Below are 21,761 nucleotides of genomic sequence, written 5' to 3' on the forward strand. Positions count from 1 at the left end.
AAAAAATGAGTTTTGGGTAAAGAAAACTGAAACAACTGAAAATCCGGTAACCAATCCCTACCATAGTGCCTTGAACAGATACCAAACCAAAGGAAATAATATCCCTTCAACTCAGTGGCATCTCAATAGATAAATCTGAATGGGAATGAAGCAACCTATTAACTAAAGGAAAAAATATGCCCATGAAAATGATAAATCGAGAAGAAAATCAAGTTATGGAAATATTACTTATATAAAATGAATACTCCTTTCCTAGTAAATTTTATTTACTAGAGGATTAAGCTAATATTTAATGCACTTAATTTAGCACTGTGCTTACAACTGCACCCAAATAAGTTAGTTTGGAAGGAGAAGACTTTTGTTTCAATTCACCTGGATTAACTATCTCATGAACATGAAGGCATTTCAAGAACAGGTGAATGACTGAAATCACTAGGAGTCTGGTGGTGAGAGTTGAAGGAGGGCGGGTTTCCCTAATACTATCTACACTGTTATATAAGCATTTGTTCTTGGTCTCTGAAACGTATTGAATACATCCTACATAATATAGCATGGTGTTAGGTTGCTAGCATGTGTCACAAGAGGCAACGTGAGACACGGTGGGGGCTGGAAGGAAAACTGGAGCACCACGAACACCATCTACCAAGTGGAGTCAGGCCAGGATATTGACTTGTGGTGGCCAGCATATATGGGGCGGTTGACTCAGGGGCTGAGTCAGACTAAATTAGTACTCAGCCTGGAAAGCCCTGACAAGGAGTGAAGACTGAGAAAGCCACAGTAAGGGTGCCAGAGTGTTCCAGCTCAGGCATGACAATTCAAGCTAGCCTGGGCTGAGAAAGATAAATATTCGGTCCAGTGGACTGTGGTTGCAAAGTGAAAAAAATCCAAGCACAGCAGGCCAAAGAATGAGAGCTTCTCCTGTGGGTCAGGATCCAGGGCAAAAGTAAATAGAGGAAGTAAGTTTCTGAAGCAAAGCTTGTGGTTAAGAAATAGTCACTATAGTATTTTTAGGGACAAATAACTATACATACTGGAAGCCCTCCTTGTCTTTAAGGAAACACTTTGTAAAGGTGATCCAGACCTTTAGATACATTCTAACAGATATAAGTCACTGCCCTTGTTGCCATGAAACTAGTTCCAGAGACAAGACATATATATAAAAATCCAAACAAAAAATGTTGTTGTGCTTGCAGCATGTAAGACATCATGGTAAGCCTTGTAGAGGATACATAAAGGAGACCAACATGGTCACTACAATTACAGTTTTATAGTCTAATAAAAAGGTAAATATGAAGACTGTGTTGACTACGTTTACGTAAGAGCCGGGTACATGGAAGTAAGTGTAAGGCCAGGTCTGAAATGACAGAATTATGAACTGCTAGGGAACTACAATAGCACTTAGTACAATAGCAAACAGTACTTAAACACGGGGTTAATCATTTCAAGCAAATATTTCCTTCAGGAAAAGGAAAGTCCTGCCAATAACAACAAGAGACCTGAAAAGATTGCCCATTTAGTTAAGCAGTAATGGAAGCCCATGCTGTTGACTTTTCACTTCAGTCACACCCATATCACAAAAAATGACACCTGAGCACAAAGTGTGTGTGTGTGGGTGTGTGTGTGTGTTTGAGTATTCTTAAAAGCTGACAGTCTTCCTTAAATACTTCCATTCCTATTCTCACTATTCAAAAGAGCTTTTCTTAACCTCTCATTTAAAGACATAGAAAGTTCCCTTGTGGAGCAGCAGGTTAAAGATCCCATGTTGCCACAGCTGTAGCGCAGGTCACAACTGTGGCATGGGTTCTATCCCTGGCTCAGGAACTTCCACATGCCACAGGTGCAGCCAAGAAATAAGAATAAAAACAAAGACATATGTGTCAGTTACGGCATGTTTGCTCCCATTTAATTTCTTCCTTTTTTCTAGAATGGAAACAAAAATTTACCTTGAAGATTCACAAATTAGTTTTCCTTGCCACTTCTCTCCTTCCACCAGGAAACTATCTTTGTGTTAGTGAACAAAGTATAAATATAAAATGTCAATGGAATGCAAATGGATTATTTGAAAATAAAAAATTCAGTCTAAGTAAACCATAAGTTCTAAACAGAAACTGTGCTCTCCCACATGTTTTATGCTGTCCTAGTATCAACATACACTAAATAAAGAGTGGAAACTTTGTCAACGTGATTTTATGTTAGAAATTATAATTGAGTAGTTGAAAAAACTGCTTCTGAAATATGTCTAAAAGAATTGGTTTAACCATAGGATCTCTAGAGACTTCAAGTTTATCTGTTCAAGAAAGTCAATACTCAGAAATCAGAAACAATGAGTGTGGTAATGGAGAATCATGAAAATTTGAAAGAAGTGAAATTATTTCATATATTACATGACTGAAAAAAGTCAGCAAATTGACTTAAATACATCTATGCATGGAAAAGGTAAAGGGAATAAGGACTCATATACCTGCCATAGAAACTAAAAAGAAGTTCAAGAACTGTACTGTGATCCCGAGTGGCTTATGTGGCGATCTGACACTATGTCCATGAATCTTCACACGGTCATTTCATCTCTTCTTTGTCATGGTCAGGTTGACCATTTTACACTTTTTAAACTATTTTTATTCTTAGAAATATACTTACATTCCTGATAGGTTGTAAATGAAAAAAAAAAGGAAACATCGATGTTGAAATGCAACCTCTTGTTATAGACATTTTGATATTTTTGCAAATTTACTTAAGATCATTCGTTTACCAACAAATACAGAGTGAATGACTTCTATATATCAGCTATTATGTTAAATGTTGGGTCTAAAATGAGCAAAACAGACAAGATTCCTACCCACATGGAATTTATAGTTTATTTGGTAGTTAAATAAATATAGGAATAAATATATGGTTATATTATGATCACTATGAGGTACGATAAGCACATAACTGAAATTGGAGGTCAAGTAAGATATCTCTGAAAAATTAAATATTTAAGATGATATGAGATTGATGGAAATTGGGAGCATTCCAGAAAAAGGAAATGGAAAAGAGATTGGTACGATGGGAAAACAAAACAATGAGAGTGTGGTATCCAGAGGAAACCTGCAGTTAGAGAGTTAGAAAGTGAAAGACCCCTCTTGTCTGTAGTAAGTAACTGAACTTTCATCCTAAGTGTAGTTGGAACCATTAAGCAATGGAATAAAGTGATTTGCATTTTCAATGATTATTACAACTTCTATATAGAAATGGCTAACGAGGGAGTGAGGATAGAGGTAGAAATGTCACATGGGAGGCTACTGCTATATTCCAGGGAAGAATTTACTTTGGTTAGGGCTATAGGCAAGACTACAGAGCGACTTGGAATATGATGGGGTCAATGGAGATGGAGAGAACTGGATATATTTGACAACGTTTTGGTAGTGGACTGGACAGGATTTAATGATGGACTTTTCAAATGGAGGATGGAAAAAAAATGAAAAAAGGTAAAGTTTGCCTTTTGCTATAGGTCCAATTCCTAGAATAATACCTGTCACAAAATACTTTTAAAGTATTTCCTGAATGAATGAAGTTCTTGTCCTATATAATTAAATCAACGTAAATGTCATTGAATACAATGAGATAAACTTGAGGAGTTGGTTTTTGACAGAGTTAGATATGCCTGTGAGAATTCAGAGCAATATATCTGGAGCTAAGAAAAGGGGGTTAGAATGCAAGCTATAAAGCCAGAGAGCAAACACAGGGGGAAAAGAAGAGGACTCCAGATTGAGCCTTGAAAAAGTCCAATATTTAGAGGATAGGCAAAGAAAGGGATAAATAAAGAAGACTGATGAGGAGCACCCAAGTAGGGAGGCAACATCCTGGATAGTGCAACATCAAGGATGCTAAGATAGGCAGAGCTGTACAAAACATGGTGTGGTCAATTCTGCTAAGACATTTAGTCATATGAAAAAGTTAAAGTCCATCAGATTTCCAAACACTGAGATTCTTGATACCTGTGTGAGAGCAAGGGTTATGAATGATAGAGGCAGAGGCAAATGGGTGCAGACTGAATAGTGAAGGAGGCTTAAGGATGTGCGAACCGCTTAAGTGGACAACTCAATTATAAGTTACATTTATGTGATTCAAACTCTTACCGAGTATATGCAAATGTTTTTCTGGAAACTAAATGTTAATAGACCATATAAGAATGATTGTGTATAGCTTTAATTTATTGAGAAGAACAGCTATCCTTATTTGAAAACCACTCTTTATTTAAAAATAAACCTCAAAAATTTAAAGATCTATTTACGTTCTAAAAACAGAAAACTGAAAATTTCAAAACATCAATCATGAATGCTATTTTTGCCTATTTTTGATGTTGAAAATTTTCAGAAAATAGTAGCATGTTAGAGCGTAGAGGAGTAAAAACAGAATGACTGTGGAGCAGAGCCACCTGGCTGATCAGAAGGGCTGGCTCAGACTATCACGTATGAGAAAAATACACTGACTGACTCTTTAAAAATCTCTTCATAGTCACTGAGACTACCACAACTAATACACTGAATTAAAAATAGAATAGTTCTTACTTAAACCATTTGTTTATCATATAAAGTATGAAAATAATTGAATGTTTATTTTTTAATTCTAGAGCTTAAGAGATTTATTTTACCATGAACTGGGTCAATATATAGTTGGGAATTGCTACAATTTTCTAGTGCTGAGGTTCAAGGAGATGCCTTGGTTCCTATCCTTTCTATGACCTCCTCTCCCTCAAGTCTGGTCCCCATATTTTTTCCTCATAAAAACAGCTATCTTGAGCTGGCTCCTTGTACTGCCAAAAATTTAACCAACGCATTGTTTTTAGAAGTAGCCAAGAGAAGGAAAACAGAGAGGCTGCATTCTTTAATACTAGTGTTGGCAAAGAAGAATCCTAAGAGACTAAATGACAGCAGTTGTGTTGAGGTCTGAAATTCTTCACACACATACACACCAGATGGAGAGCATGAGAAAATGACAAGGAACTGAGGTAACACTGAGAATGAATTAGCTGAATTGACCTTCATGATACTAAATTCATAGTTGCTTCCTTCAATTTAGTTAACTTGCATGACAACTTCTTAATCTATGCTTCTGGTTTAAACTTTCATTTAAATGGAAAGATGAAACTTTAAATCTGAACTGCTCCCTCTTAGCCCTATCTTGTGGAGTTTTTATTCAAGTAAAGAAACATCTAAAAGAAACAGACACAGATATAGAGAACACACTTGGGATTGCCAAGGGAGAAGGAAAGTTGGGAGGGATGGATTGAGAGTTTGGGATTAGCAGAGGCAAACTATTATATATAGGATGGATAAACAACGAGGTCCTTACTGTATGGCATGGAGAACTACATTCAATATTTTTTAATAAACAATAATGGAAAAGATATGAAAAATAATATATATATGTATAACTGAATCACTTTGCTGTACAACAGAAATTAACACAACATTGTAAATCAACTATACTTCAATAAAATTTTTATAAAGACAACAAAAGGCATATCTGCAAATGACTAGATAAAACATAATAACACTAAAAAACTCCTTCGAACATGACCTCTTCAAATAATATCAAGAATGTTTAGGAGTTCCTGTCGTGGCGCAGTGGTTAACGAATCCAACTAGGAACACGAGGTTGCGGGTTCGGTCCCTGCCCTTGCTCAGTGGGTTAACGATCCGGCGTTGCCGTTAGCTGTGGTGTAGGTTGCAGATGCGGCTCAGATCCTGCGTTGCTGTGGCTCTGGCGTAGGCCAGTGGCTACAGCTCCAATTCGATCCCTAGCCTGGGACCCTCCATATGCCGCGGGAGCGGCCCAAAGAAATAGCAAAAAGACAAAAAAAAAAAAAAAAAGAATGTTTAAGGGCTATTGAAGCAAAATAACTTTTTTCTGAAGTTTCGAAACAGAGAAAAATGAATAACCTGAAAGAATTAACCACTCTACAAACTGCTTGGATGCAAACACACATACACATAAACATACATGCGAATACACACACTTTATACTATTTTAAAGTTATACTGAAATAATGATTGAGAACAGTCCAAACTTTCTTTCACTTTACTTCAAAAAATTAGGTTGTTCAAACATAGAAGGTAATTAAGAGCAGTGCTCTACCAAGATCAGACCACACTTGAGATATTTCGCCCAGCTCTGGACTACGACTTTTTGGCAGACACTGACAAAATACACATGGTTGAAGGACAATGTCAGATAAGGATGGATTGATGGGGGACTAGAGTCATTCAACCTCAAGAGGGGATATAATAACTACAAACATTTGTGAGGCCATCAAATAAAAGGTGTCCAACCTTTCCTGCCCCACAGTCCAGTGCCCAGGGCAATGAGGTACCAGAACACTATTAGGGGCCTCGGATTCTGGAAACACTTGTTTTAAGATTGCATCACTTAGAACTGAGAGAGAAAAATCAAAACCACAGGGAGAAGTCAAATCTACAGAAGCATTCTTCAGGATCAATTCCTGGTTTTAAATAAAACTTGATTATTATTATTATTAGGTTATGGAGGAGAAAAGACTACTAGTGTGATTGTGATATACGCAGATGTAGCACATATCACAAAAGAAAGCATTTAAACCTTCCATTTAATTTTCTCCTCTTAAACTTAGAGCTGTGACATCAGGGTAGACTGAACACTAGAATCACTTGAGGAATTCTAGAAACTATTGATTGTTTGGGTTCTACTCTTGAGAAATTCTGATTTCATTCACTGAGCAACCAAGATTTTTTTTAAACATTCCCCAGGTGATTGATCAAACAACTGAAGTTTAGAACCAAGTTTGAAACCAAGCCTAGAAAAACTAGAGCTGCTTTATAACACTGCATAGTCACTTGAAGATACACTTAGAAAGCTGATCTTTCCTTTGGGGCCCTCATACACAACAGATTCATTACTCTGTGCTCTGGGAAGCCATTCTCCCGAGCAACATGAGTCACCTTCATGCCTTGATGGGATAATGCCCTATCTGCTCTTTGTATGTAGCTCCAAAAAACACTGCAATTCCTGCTAACAATTCCTGCTAACACAATAACCACAGAGGAGAACAGTCTGGTTGAGTCCTGCTTGCATTTAGGTACAAGAGGTGTCTCCTGATATGTTTCAACTGTATGCATGGCTAGACTTCCCACCAGAAAAAAAGACAAAATTAAAAGCTTCCCACTCTCTCTACATCTATCCAAGAGACCTCAACAGCTGATCCACAAAGGTGTTGCAAAGTTTCTCACACATTCTGAGAGAGGTAGACAAAAAAAGATTGAAAGGCATTTTAGGAGACATCATCACTGGAAAAAGGGAGGCTAAAACTAAGAGACTATGTGGAGGCAGAACTATTATAAGAAATAAAACACATACATACACACTTATGCACACACACATAAGCACATATATATTAAATCCCAGTGCGCAGCACTAGATTAATCATCACCCTTGGTTCATAAAAACATCATTTTTGACAATCATCAAGGTATGATTGTCAGTCATGGCCTACTTATTGATTTTATTATTTTACTTTTAAGCAATAAAATTAATACTCATAACCCAAGATCTAGAATATTACTTACATTTATTTATGTGTTAATTCCCTATCTATTCTTATCACTCCTCCAGCACAGAGATAACTACCATTCTGAATTTTATTTTATTTATACACTTATTATTAAAATAGGTAGGCCCAAGTACTATTTAATTTTGTTTGCCTTATGAACTTTTGAGAAAGGGAGACTTTCGGTACTTACTTCAGGACCAAACCTGATGTTACTAAGATTTATGTACACAGTTGCTATGTATTAACTGATTTTTATTTTTACACAATAAAATGGATACACCACAATTTATCCATTGATGAGTATTTGGGCTGTTCCTAGTTTCTTGCTATTACAGACAATGCTGCCATAAACATTATTTCCATATCTCAAACCAAACATATACAAGCATTCCTGTTTGGTATATGCTACTTCCACTTGGGAACTGGTGAGTCCAATTCATAGAAATATTCAACTTATAAAATAATGTCAAATTGTCTCAATGAATAAGAGATCTCAATGATTTCAAATCTTTTAACAATTTTTGCCAATCAAAATATATAAAACCTCAGTGAAATCCTGAGGTCCTTTATAAGGTATGATTCGAGTCTAAAAAGGTTTCATTTAACATCAAAGATGCTAGGTTTAGATGAATTTGACAAAGTTCTGCCTTTCTTTCAAGAATGGGTGATTTGGATAATATTCTACAACACAGAAACATTTTGAAAGTATCTCCACACCTAAGTTTACTAACCTTAGAAACTAAATTTTATTTTTATTTTATTTTTTATTTTTATCTTGATTTTTTGCTGGCATGTGGAAGTTCCAAGGCTAGGGATCAAATTGGAGCTACAGCTGCCACCTACACCACAGCCACAGCAACACCAGATCTGAGCCACATCTGGGACCTACACCACGGCTCATAGCAATGCTGAATACTTTAACCCACTGAGCAGGCCAGTGATCAAACCTATATCCTCATGGATCCTAGTAGGGTTTGTTACTGCTAAGCCATGACGGGAACTCCAAAACCTAAATTTTAAAATGCTACAAAAAGGCAAGCTATAGATTGATTTCATTTATGGCCGCTAAGAAAAAATCCTAATCTGTAACTTGAATCCAGTGGTATATTAATATAATCAGATGTCAAGACAAAGTATGGTTTTCCTTGGAATGTAGGAATATTTGATTACTAGGAAATCTATTAAGGTGACTTATTCCATCCAAAAATTAAAAAGAGGAACTAAATGGATAGTCACTTGATTTTGAACTTTGATAAAAATTCACCAGGTTACTAAATTTAAGTAACATAGAAATAAAATGAAACTACCCAAATGTGAGACATATTCACACAGCTGTTGGAAAATTCCTTAAGGACAGTTATAGTTTTTATTCATTTTTATCCTCATTATCCAAGTTTTATCACCTACTAGAAACTCAGAGAGAAAAAATATATATATATTCCCATTTACTTCCAGCTTAAAAGAAATAAAACTATGGGGGAGAGGGAGATGCTGCAATCACAGAAACTCTGATGTTATATTAAAAAGCAAGCAAACAAAAAAGAAAAATAATCTTCTTAATCCATTCATCTGTTCATGGACATTAGATTGTTTCCATGTCTTAGCTATTGTGAATAATACTGTAATGAACATAGGGGTGCATATCTATTTCTGAATTATAATGGATATATGCCCAGCAGTGGGATTGCTGGATCATATAGTAGTTCTATATTTAGTTTTCTGAGGAACCTTGATGTTATTTTCCATAGTAGTTGTACCAATGCACATTCCCACCAACAATGCAGGAGGGTTCTAATTTCTCCAAACCCTCTCCAGCATGAGTTATATGTAGACTTGTTAATGATGGCTATTCTGACCAGTGTAAGGTGGTATCTCATTATATTATACAATGGAATACTACTCAGCCATAAAAAAGAATGAAGTAATGCCATTTGCAGCACCACGGATGCAATTAGAGAGTCTCATACTAAGTAGAGTAGTCAGAAAAATAGATACCACAGAATATCACTTACATGTGGAATCTGAAATATGGCACAAATGAACCTATCTACAAAACAGAAACAAATGCATAGCCATAGAGAACAAATTGAAGAATAAAAACCATATGATCCTCTCAATAGATGCAGGAAAAGCCTTTAACAAAATCCATCACCTATTTCTGATAAAACCCTTCAGAAAGTGGGCATAGGGGGGAACCTACCTCAAAGTAATAAAGGCAATATATGACAAACCCAGAGCTAACATCATTCTCAGCAGTGAAAAGCTGAAAGAATTCCTGCTGAGATCAGGAACAAGACAAGGATGTCCGTTCTCGCCACTACTCTTCAACATAGTTCTGGAAGTCCTAGCCGCAGCAATCAGAGAAGTAAAAGAAATAAAAGGAATCCAAATTGGAAAGGAAGAAGTAAAACTATCACTATTTGGAGATGACATGATACTATACCTGGAGAACCCTAAAGACTCTACCAGAAAACTTAGAGCTCATCCATGAATTTGGCAAAGTCACAGGATACAAAATCAATACACAGAAATTGACAGCATTGCTATATACTAACAATGAGAGATCAGAAAGAGAAATTAGGGAAGCAATCCCATTTACCATCACATTCAAAAGAATAAAATACTTAGGAATGAACCTACCTAAAGAGACAAAAGACCTGTACTCTGAAAACTATAAGATGCTGATGAAAGAAATCAAAGATGACACAAACAGATGGAAAGATATACCATGCTCGTGGATTGGAAGAGTCAATATTATCAAAATGATTATACTACCCAAGGCAATCTACAGATTCAATGCAATCCCTATCAAATTACCAAGGACATTTTTCATAGAACTCAAACAAAATATTTTAAAGTTTGTTTGGAAGCACAAAAGACCCAGAATAGCCAAAGACATCCTAAAAAAGAAAAATGGAGCTGGAGGAATCAGGCTCCTGACCTCATACTATAGTACAAAGCAATAATCATCAAAACCATATGGTACTGGCACAAAGACAGAAATATAGATCAGTGGAAAGGGATAGAAAGCCCAAACTACAGTCAACTAGTCTATGACAAAGGAGGAAAGAATATACAATGGAGCAGAGACAGCCTGCTCAATAAGTGGTGCTGGGAAAACTGGACAACACATGGAAAAGAATGAAATTAGATCACTTCCTAACACCAAACACAAAAATAAACTTGAAATGGTTTAAAGACCTAGATATAAGACCAGATACTATAAAACTCTTAGAGGAAAACATAAGCCAAACAGTCTCAGACATAAACCACAGCAACATCTTCTCAGATTACCTCTTAGAGTAATGATGGTAAAAACAAAAATAAACAAATGGGACCTCATTAAACTTAAAAGTTTCTGCAAAGGAAACCCTAAGCAAAATGAAAAGACAACCCACAGAATGGGAGAAAATATTTGCAAATGAAGCAACTAACAAGGGATTAATCTCCAAAATTTATAAATACCTCCTACGACTCAATAAAAAAAAAAATCAAAAAATGGGCAGAAAATTTAAGCAGATGATTCTCCAAAGAGGACATATGGATGGCCAAAAAAACACATGAAAAGATGTTCAACATCACTCATTATTAGAGAAATGCAAATCAAAACCACTATGAGGGACCACCCTATACCAGCCAGAATGGCCATCATCAGTCTACAAACCATAAGTGCTGGAGAGGGTGTGGAGAAAAAGGAACCCTATACTGTTGGTGGGAATGTAAATTGGTGCAACCATTGTGGAAAACAGTATGGAGATTCCTCAGTAAACTAAACACAGAACTACCATTTGATCTAGCAATCCCACTCCTGGGCATCTATCCAGAGAAAACGATGACTTGAAAAGACACATGTACTCCAATGTTCATTGCAGCACTCTATACAATAGCCAAGACACGGAAACAACCTAAATGTCCATTGACAGAGGAGTGGCTAAAGAAGATGTGGTACATACACACAATGGAATATTACTTAGCCGTTAAAAGGAAAGAAATAACAGCATTTTTAGCAACATGGATGGACCTAGAAATTATCATGCTAAGTGAAGTCGGTCAGACAATGAGACACCAATATCAAATGCTATCATTTACATGTGAAATCTAAAAAAAGGACAGAATGAACTTCTTTGCAGAACAGATACTGACTCACAGACTTTGAAAAACTTATGGTTTCTGAATGAGACAGGTTTGCGGGTGGGGGGATGCACTGAGGCTTTGGGATGGAAATGCTGTAAAACTTGGTTGTGATGATTGTTGTACACCTATAAATGTAATAAAATTCATTAATAAATAAATTTAATTTAATTAAAGAAAGATACAGACAAATACCACAGGATATCACTTACATGTGGAATCTGAAATATGGCACAAATGAACCTACCTACAAAACAGAAACAAATGCACAGCCATAGAGAACAGACTTGTAGTTGCCAGTAGGGAAGGAGGAGGAAGTGGCATGGACAGGGAGTTTGGGTTAGTAGGCACAGACCATTACATTTAGAATGGACAAGCACGTTGCTGTGGCTCTGGCGTAGACCAGTGGCTACAGCTCCGATTCGATCCCTAGCCTGGGAACCTCCATATGCCGCAGGAGCGGCCCAAAGAAATAGCAAAAAGGCAAAAAAAAAAAAAAAAAAAAAAAAAAGAAGGGACAAGCAATGAGTTTCTACTGTACAGCACAGGGAACTATATCCGATCTCTTGGGATAAAACATGATGGAAGATAGTATGAGAAAAAGACTTGTGGTTGCCAAGAGGAAGGGGGAGGGAGTGGGAGGGACTGGGAATCTGGGGTTAATAGATGCAAACTATTGCCTTTGGAATGGCTAAGCAATGGGATCCTGTTGTATAATACTGGGAACTATGTCTGGTCACTTGTGATGGAGCATGATAATGTGAAAAAAAAGAACGTATACATGTATGTGTGACTGGGTCACCTCACTGTGCAGTAGAAAATTGACAGAACACTGTAAATCAGCTATAATGGAAAAAATAAAAATTATTATTAAAAAAAGAAAAGAATGTATATATACATATGACTGGGTCACTACTCTACACAGCAGAAATTGACACAAGAATGTAAATCAACTACACTATAGGAAAAAAAAAAACTAATGGAAGCCTGAAAAGTGAAAAAAAAAAACAATAAAATAACCTTACACATAAATATTCTCATATGTACATGATAATAACACTGAAACCTTTTCAAACATTTCCCTCTCATTAACTTCTAAGAGTCTTTGGCATTAATGCGAATATGAAGGTCTGTCACACTCCCGTGCCTATTATACAGTTACTGTATAAGCACATCCAGGAGGTCACAGAAACCTGGAAAATACTTTATTAATCCATAGGAAAACCCTCTTGTCAATCCTAACACAATTTAATATGCTGCCACTGACTGGTCTTCATTTAATGCAATTTTTTCTTGACTGATTTGTGTTCTAGACCATCTATAGTTTTATGAACCTCTGCCATGCAAAATAATTTATATCTGAATTCTCAGCAAGCTCATAGTAAAAACTTACAGATTTTATACCTTCTTCTTTAGATACTGAACAATAAAGTATTTTCTTTAATTAAAGCACCTATGCCTATACACACCCATAACTATGCACACATATTCTAGGTTGGATCACTTGGTGGCCTAATCCATTAGAAATTATGACATTATTTTCCCCCAAAATACAACATTTCCAAATTATGTTAGGTCAACAGGAAGGTAAAACCATTTTTCTGAATGCCACCAGGAAATTGCTTGGAAAAGGGAAACTACCTCTAAGTTGTTGGCATTTAAAAATGTGTATTTTCAGCAACTGTTAAAAATAAGAGCTATCTTGGGAATTCAAATATTAAGACGCCAAGAATGATGCTGGGAGAGGAAACAGTAGCACCATTTTTATTACTATCATTAGATTTTCTTGCACTCTAGGAAGCACTGAAGGTTACATACCTCAATTTTATGTAAGACCTAAAAAACTATTGCCCTTTGTTACATTCATTTACAGCTACCAGATGGAAAGAAATTGTGTCAGTCGTACTTCAGAAAATCACATTTCTTTTCATCAAATGTTCATCTTATTGTAAAGCGAAATCACTCAAAAAAAAAAAGAAACCCACTTTCACATATTCATTTTTAAACCATAGAATCCTTTTGAAATAAGGCAATAAGAAAACCAGACATAAACATTCCTAGAGAATTAAATTACCCACTTGTAGCTAGTACAATTTCTACACTTAAAGCTGACATACAGGGGGTATTCTTCTTCGTTTTCTTAAGGGTCAGCAATGTACGAATAATTCTTCCTAGGAAGTATACCAAGTTATATACATTTGTGATAATTGAAAGACTTGCACTTGTTATAAGACTTGACCAAAAAATAAAACAAAGAAAGCCAGAAACAAAACAGGAAAAAGAAAGAAACATTTACACAGTGTCCTATTGGAGGGATTTAAATTTAACTTGGTAGTGTTTTTCAACTGGAAGTGCCCCTTCCTTTGATTACTTGAGATAATATATACATAGGCATTGCCTGCCTCTTAATATCCACTAATTAAATGATAGCTGTAGTTACCATTTGTTGAATACTTTTAATGTGCTACCACAATACGGTATGCTGTAAAGACTTTAAATTTGTCCTTTCAAACACCACTATAGGACATACCTATTACATCGTGTTCATATATAACAAGAAACTGAGGCTCAGAGACTTAAACTGCCCACAGCTCTGTAGTCTAAAAGTAGCCCAAGATCATATTAAAAACTCTAGAGTCCTAAAACAAAAGAGATTTTAGTGCTTTCTCCATACATATCCATGATAAGCTGAAAATTAAAATAATTCTAGACTATAAAATAAGTGTTAGTCCAACCAAGATCTTATGTTTTCAGGATGATTTTTTTCCCTTAAATATCAAATTCTTTCATTTGCGGAGTGAGATTGAGTCCGGACTTTGCATTCAGATGTTTGAGTTCAAATTCCTGCTCTACTGCTTCCACTCACTCATTCCTTGACTTGGACAATTAAAAAACCTCTTGGTGCCTTTGTTTCCTGAGGGTCACAGCGGTAATATATCTTTGTAGGACTGCTGTGAAGGTTAAGAGTTAATCTACAGGTCAAGCGCTTAAAGGAGTAGCAGGCACATAGTAAGCCTTGAATAAGTATTAGCTATTATTAGGAATATTTATATTTTGTCTTCTTTTTGAGGTACCAGGCTTTTCCCATGTCCCTGACAAGGAGCCTGGTCTACCTGATTACAATCCACCCAGAGCACCAATCCTTCATGCAGCTATTTGGTCTTAGTTAGTCTGGTAGGAGTTGAATATTCTGACACAGAAACTCAGGGCTGTGGAGGAATCATCATCATATTTCAGGAAACCAAAGACTAAAGATGAGAGTAGGAAGTGAAAGAAGGTGGGAGTTGGGTTGAGGCAGACACTTTCTCAGGGCAAAGAGAAGCAACAGGTGAGGACCCCGTAAAGACGGACTCTCAAAAATGTCCTTGAAATCGGGCTTGAGAGTTTCAATGTGACTTTTCACATCGATCCTGAAATTTAGTTCCTCTGACACCAAACCCTCCAGCAGTGCCCAGCTGTTCAAGCTCTGGAACAAATGTTCATAAAAGTATAACATTTCACTGATAGTGAAGTAAAGGGTCAGGATAAACAAGGAGACAAGGGTGAAAGATGCTAACTTATTCAATTCATCTGTTCAATCAGTCTGGCAGCCTTATGAACCCGTCATCCCCTACCCCTTTACCCATCCTTCAGGCTTTTGTATACAATGAGAAGTAGACTAGGGTAGGGAGAAATAATGAAATGATAAGAAGCTTCCTTTACCTTCACCAAGGCTGTCTTAGACAATACCTGTAGACATTCACATTTGTTTTTCAAATTAGATCAATGGACCAGTGAAGGTAGAAGGTAGATGAAGAGTTAAATTATATAACTTTTGCACCATGTCTCCATGTCAGACACCCTGACGTCTAACAATACCTCTCCAAAACACTACTTCTAAAGCAGAGGCTCCAAGTACTTCTTACCTTTGAGAGCTCTAACTCATGGGAGTGATGGATCAACAGAATGAACTGCAGAGGGACCCTTCTGCTTGCATTTCTGTTGAGAGATGTGTAAACATCTGTATATCTTGAGAAGAAATACCCTGACTCTGGATTTGTGTCGGTAAAGCACACATAGATTCCCAGGTACCGAATGAGAACATATGTGAGGGTAGCAGGCTATTGCTGCACAGGGACAAGTGGTAAAAGCTACTGAGAAAAGTGAGAGGTCTTTAGAACTCTACAGGGTAACCCTGCTAGCTGAAGACATCAGAGCACAAGGCCTTCTAGGGGAAAAAAAAATGAAGGTTTCTTTGGCTATCTATACAACCATAATGTCTGTGACATTGTAAGAAGATTGTGCTTTCAGGACTGCTGATACCAGAGCATTTATTACCTTTATATTATTTATTGACTGTCTCATTTGCTACAGATGCTGGTAATTGGAGGAAGACAAGCTGATCCAATAGAAATAATTTTCCAAATTTACTGTCACAGTTAACCCCAGGAAGGATATAGTACAAAACTGTGTCAGGAAGACACTTGATTATTGGTATGAAATACTCACTATAGGGAGCTTGGAGGAAAAGGGATATTTTATTCCTTGAACACAGAAGTACTTCAGAATATCCACAGATGGAATAAAAACTCATCTCAATTAGACACTTGAATGAGAAAAAAGAACATTTTCAGGAATCCAGGAAGTATATCTTTCTTTTAACTGGTTGATTCTTCTCTCTCTAAACCTTGGCTGTCTTTTTCTTTCTAATTATTTGGTGTAATGTCTGTCTTACATTTGCAAGTCTCTGTGTTCCAGATCCACAGATAATGAATGGCTCTCTCTTAGTCCCAACACCAGATCTCTGGGGCAGAATATGGACATCCCAGCTTGAATCTGATTAACCTCTGGTCCAGTAGGTTATGGACTGAGAGGAGAAACTGTTGAAATCACACATACATGCTAACTCTCTGGTTTAGGAAATTGTTCTTGAAAAAGAGAGGGGGAAATAGCTCATTGGCAAAACACACAGGCTAAAGCTGTTCACAATGACAGTGTTTTTGTTGTTGATAATGCCGATGAGGATAGGATGTTTAAGAATTCAAGCACTCAATACAGTTTCACAAACTGACTGCCCTTTAACCCTGCAATTTAACTCCTAAGTTTTTATTAAGACAGATGAATGGATATTCTACCAAAAGGCATAAACAAGAATGTTCACAGCAGCTCTATTTATAAAAGACTACACCTGGAAGCAACCCAAATGTCCTTCAACAATAGACTGAGCAAACTGTGATAGAATCACAAGGGCTGTCTGAAGATATTTAAGAACACCTCTGAAACTATAGGATAATGTTTTTAATCTCATCAATGAACTGGAAGGAAAAACTTTTCCATATAATATAAAAGTAATTGCTAGAACTTTTGTGTCTGGCTCTAAATATTTTGCATTTACTAACTTTACTGAGCCCTCAAAACAATTTCCACAGAATTCCCACTTTTACAAGTGAGAAAACTGAGGCACTGCTAACTAGCACAAAGAAATAGTGGGACCACTATTTTAATCCAGTTGAGATTCAGAGTTGGGATGAGTTTAGGAGATTTCTACTTTGTACTTCCATCTACAGCCATGGTTTCATCTCGTAGTATGTGGTATTCACATAGAGTGATAACAGCGCTTATATTAATACATAAATAAATTTGAAAGATAAGTACTAATAACTGGTCTCTGTTTTCCCAAACCTTTCCAGACTCCACCTAACTAACGCTGAAGGACTGTGTGAGGGCCTTTGGACACAGATGTTTAGGAATAGCGAATGCCCTATCTGGAGTGGTGGGGAGATGACTGCAATGCCTGCTGGCCGTGTGGTGTATGTACCAAGTTGTAGTATCCGAGGGAGTTCCCTTTGTAGCTCAGCAGTTAACGAATTTGACTAGGATCCATGAGGATGAGGGTTTGACCCCTGGCCTCGCTCAGTGGGTTAAAGATCCAGCATTGCCGTGAGCTGTGGTGTAGGTGGTAGATGTGGCTCCCGCATGGCTGTGGTTGTGGCTGGCAGCTGTGGCTCCAATTCGGCCCCTAGCCTGGGAACCTCCATATGCCACAGGTGCGGCCCTAAAAAGCAAAAAAAAAAAAAAAAAGTTGTAGCATCCAAGATGCTCGCAGGCTGTTCTACTCTACTAGAGACAGATATGAATAAAGGAACTAACTAAGGCACATGAATATAATCATTCTGTTTATGTTATATTTTCGGATAATAAATATATATATATTTTATCTTAACATACAAAGATACATTATATTTCAAAAAATGTATTTTTGAAAATTGTTTTTAATATGGCTATACCGCATTTTTAAAAAAACTGTCAGGAAAAAAGGAAATAGTTCAAGAAATTATGTGATGTTACTGATGTTTAGTGCTCTCCTTCACTACCTAAAGTATACTTGTTGGGACGATGCATTTTGTTCCTACCTATAATTCTCTGCTTCACCCTTCACGTCCAGGCCAACTGATCTTTCTCTCAGCCTCACCCTGAGTTAGTCATTCAACGCCTTTCAGCTGTACTTAAAATGAACCCAAGCTTCTTAGGTCAAAAGACCCACAGGGCACTTAGATACTTGATGTTGCCAAAAGAAGTATTAGTCCTGGGACAGATTTATGTTTAAAAAGTTGGCATTTCTTTCTCTTTCATGACAAACACAACCAAATGGTCTTTCTTGTCTCAAGAGGAAGAGGAAAAAAATCTATTTAACATTTACAGACATAGGAATAGATGCAGCTCCATACATTATCATACCTAATATATTATCAATTACTTTGAATCTTCTTGGAAAAGACTGTGTTTAAATAAATTTCAAAATAGACACAAAATTGTTATCTATAAACTTATCACCTTTGCTTTGGTAAATGCATCTCCTACTTTTTCTCACTTGTCCTCATTCAAATGTTTCATGTCAAGATACTTAAAAAATATTTGACATCTCTTTTAATTCTGTACGGCCAATAAATGAGACAAGATTCCATTTCACTTAAGCCCAAAATGCTGACCTCCCCAGCCATTATCTTCTAGGGAAGTCATGCAAATGGAATTTTCAAATGTATGTACATTATTAGAAGCCATGCCTTTGCTTCCCACTCATCATTTTAGCATGCTGGATCATGCACTCAGTACAAGAAAAACAGAAAAGTCTGCATAATATTCAACCAAGCACAATGTGTCAGGGGAAATATTTTCAAATTCAAAATACCAATCACTTCCGGATATGACCTGTTACTACTGTGAACCATCCCTGCCTTCTAAGCTCACTTCCTAAGCATCCAGAAGTATAAAGACTGCAAACTATATTTCTAGATTCTTTTATGAGCAAGCAGCCAGGTCAAGTCCTTCAGTGAGAGAAGCTTGCATGAGAGCTGGATAGAGATTTTGCCCAAGGTTGGGTCACTTCCTGAGATGTAGCATGTTGGTTGCTGCAGGCATCTGAAACTCTTGGTCCAGCTCAAGATGTGCTCTTCCAGAGTTCCTCCATTACACCTCTTTCAAGGTAAAGACTGAGGGTATTTTTTTACTTTCTTGACCCAAATCTCTCATCCATCAAACAAATACACAAGTGTTCAAACAACAATTTGAATAATGATTTTCTTTTCACACGTACTGTATTGAATTGTTAGAGAATTACAGTCACCATGCTGTACTTTAGATCCTCAGTACTTATTCTTTTTATAATTAAAAATTTGAGCCCTTTGACCTACCTCACACCACTTTCCCTGCCCACCAGGCCCTGGAAACCACCATTCTATTCTCTGTTTCTATAATATTGGCCGTGGTAATGGCTGTAGAAGTCTTTGGATACACTGAAAACTAATGTATTTAGGGAGGGAAAACAATTAATTTAGAGTCCTTCGAAAGACTACAATAAAGGTGACCTGCTAAAAGAAATACAATGGAAATACAATGTAAAAAAGACTTGGAAAAACATAAAAATCTACAAGGATTCCTCAATTGGAATATTTCAAAAATATTCTTAGCTCTTGCTCCATTTGAAAGAAACTAAAACTGGAAATAATAAACACTGTGTTATAGATGTGGTTAATATAAGAAATAAAAGTCATAAATCCAAAACAGCAATGCATGAAGCCCCTGAAGCATCAGAGAAGCCCTGAAAAGGCAAGCGTGGGGAATCAGAGAAAGTTTCACAGAAGGAGTGATCATGTCTCTGAAACAGTGTTCACCAAACCCTGAAAAGGTACAGATGATTTTTCAACCAGGAGCCTGAAAGCCACGTGATCAGGATATGGTTAAAGCTCTTATGTTCCTGGAACACAAAGCAGGTGCCGAGAAGGAAAGAGGAGAGAAATGCAAATGGAGAGGTAACTCAGGGCAAAGATGTCTTACTCAGGATTATATATCTTATTTTGGCAATCCAAGAGATCCAGCAAAGATGTTGAAGTGAGGATCAAGCAAGTGATGCAAATGTGCATGAGATAAAGAGAGAGGGGGCTCTGTCTGCAAGGCAGACTGCTTGGAGGGACAAACAGTGAAGGTTCAGAAACCAACTCTGTGGTTATTCACTATCAAAGCAGGAAATGCTGAGACCCAAACCACAGCAATGTCTACAAAGAGAGAGAGGAGAGGTTGTGAGGATATCTTTATATAGAATAGAAAAAGATGAGTGGCAAGGACAGAGGATAAATTCCATGAGGACAGAAAGCAGATGGTTTTGCTCACAGTTTGACCCCCAGAGCCTAAGTCCCGGATACACAATTAGTATTCAGTGTTTTCTGACTAAATGAATGAATTTGACATGTGAAGGAGGTAAGGGAAGGATGACACTTTTTTCCCACTTTCCAGTATTATTTTCTAGGTTTGATAGTGATATCTTTAAAGTGAAATGAAGATTGCAAGAGAGACCTCAAAGGAGAAATGGTAATTTTGATGAGACAACTTGGAAGTATCAGAAAATAAGAAAATGGAAAACATGTACAACAGGCAATTAACTGGAAATATAGGACTGGAGTTCCAGAAAGAAAGGAAAGCTGGTGAATATAAATTTCAGGAGGCCTTGAGGTAAATGATAGGTAAAACTGTGACAATGAATGAGCTTAGACCAGCTAAATCTTCAGTGAATGGGAGGATGTTATGGGTGGCAGCTTGAAAAGCTAAGGAGAGGAAGGCTTAAAAGAATACTCACAGACTTAGTGGGGGAAGATGCTTGAGAAGAGTGTTGATATTGGGGGTTCTAATCCTGTAATACAAAATTAGGAAGATTCTCCATATCTACTCAAAACCTACATGGTAGAAGAACAATGGCTCCTTGTATCTATTATTCCAAACCATGGAAACTCATTACCAAATATCAGCGTTAATCCAATTCTTGGATTTTAGAATCCATCAAATAAACCCTGAGTCATCCATCAGGAGTGTCCTCAGCTAAAATGCTCTTTCAGTCGGTAACTGAAAACTGTTGCAGTGGCTAAGTTTGCTGACTTTATTTTAAGATATTGCCTATTATAAGGCTTTGTCTTTTGAGATTTTCATGTTAAGTTAGAAAACAATCCAGGCAAAAGACTAGCCTCTGCAAATTAGATCATGGCGACCAACACATAACCACAGAAACAAGGATGTAGCTGAGGTAAAGAAACACACTGTCAGGAGTTCTTGTCATGGCTCAGTGGTTAAAGAATCTAACTAGCATCCATGAGGACGCAGGTTTAATCCCTGCTGAGTGCTTCAGACACTGGATACATGAGAGAGTAAAACAGAAACTGCCCCTCCCTCATGGAAATCGGTGAGGAAAGAGAGAGACAGAAGGGGGGGGAAGGGATTAATTAATTTTTTGTATTGTGATAAGAGTTGTGTCAAAAGTTGAATCCACTCCACACTGACTGTCCCTTCACTGTTCTTTAAACATGCCAGGTTACCATCTCACCTTAGGGCCTTTGCATACCATTTCCCCTCTGTCTGGAATGTTCTTCTACCTGTCATCTGTATGACTCACTCCTTGCTTCTTCAATGTCTTTAAATGAATGTCATTGTCTCAGGGAGTACTTTTCTTACCATACTACTTAAAATTGCAATTTTCCCATTCTCTGCTTTATTTTTCTGCAAAGCACCTACAAACCTTTGATCATACTACACAATTTAA

The sequence above is a fragment of the Sus scrofa genome, chromosome 15, assembly GCF_000003025.6.
Source record: "Sus scrofa isolate TJ Tabasco breed Duroc chromosome 15, Sscrofa11.1, whole genome shotgun sequence".
Classification (NCBI taxonomy): domain Eukaryota; kingdom Metazoa; phylum Chordata; class Mammalia; order Artiodactyla; family Suidae; genus Sus; species Sus scrofa.